Raw genomic sequence first — 852 nt, 5'->3', positions numbered from 1 at the left:
ATATTCTCTTTTTCCTATTATTATTATTATTATTATTATTATTATTATTATTATTATTACAATATTATTATTATATGCTTTCCATTCTGCTTACAGTATACAATATTGTACAGTAGTGTTGATATATGAGGAAGTATCCACTGATATATTTTTTTTTGTATAAAAACAAAAAAAATTTGCAGCATTAGTTAGGAAAATGCATTAATTTACAGGTTTAAATATACTTTTTTAAATGTGCAACATAACTTTTTTGTGTGAATTGTTTTATGTACTGAAGGCAAGAATTGAATTATGTTTTTACTATAAAATGTTTGCATAATGTTACAAAATGCAATGAAATGTATATATTGTGATAAATTGACATTTCAAAAATAAAGGCTGAAAACAATTTTTTTTGTGTATTTGTTATTCAAAACTGGTGTTTTATAGTTCCTTGGAGAATCAAATGAAAACATATCTCCCAAAAACAGTTAATTAAGAATGACAGAAGATCATAATTGTATTATTAATATAATAATTGTATTATTTAATCATTATATAATAATATACCAGGTTTCCATACTGCTCACCCAAAAATTGGCACATTGTCATATATATGTATAAAAAGAGACATCATAGCCCAAAAGTTTATAACAAGCTTTTCCATAATATAAAATCAGAAATAAAAAGACTTACAGTAGTAATAGAAATATTAATGCTATTATATCCAGTGTAATGATGTAATAATGCAGTAATATATATATATAACGCTCTCTTGTGGTACTCTCTAATGTAATGTGATGATAAAGGCAATGTAGCTTATATATATTTTATCTTGTGAAAAACACATTGACAGTCTCTGCTTACTTACTT

The sequence above is a fragment of the Morone saxatilis genome, unplaced genomic scaffold (assembly GCF_004916995.1).
Source record: "Morone saxatilis isolate NCDOM2014 unplaced genomic scaffold, NCSU_SB_2.0 Contig18, whole genome shotgun sequence".
In the NCBI taxonomy this organism is placed as follows: domain Eukaryota; kingdom Metazoa; phylum Chordata; class Actinopteri; family Moronidae; genus Morone; species Morone saxatilis.
Note: the sequence above shows the minus strand (reverse complement) of the source record.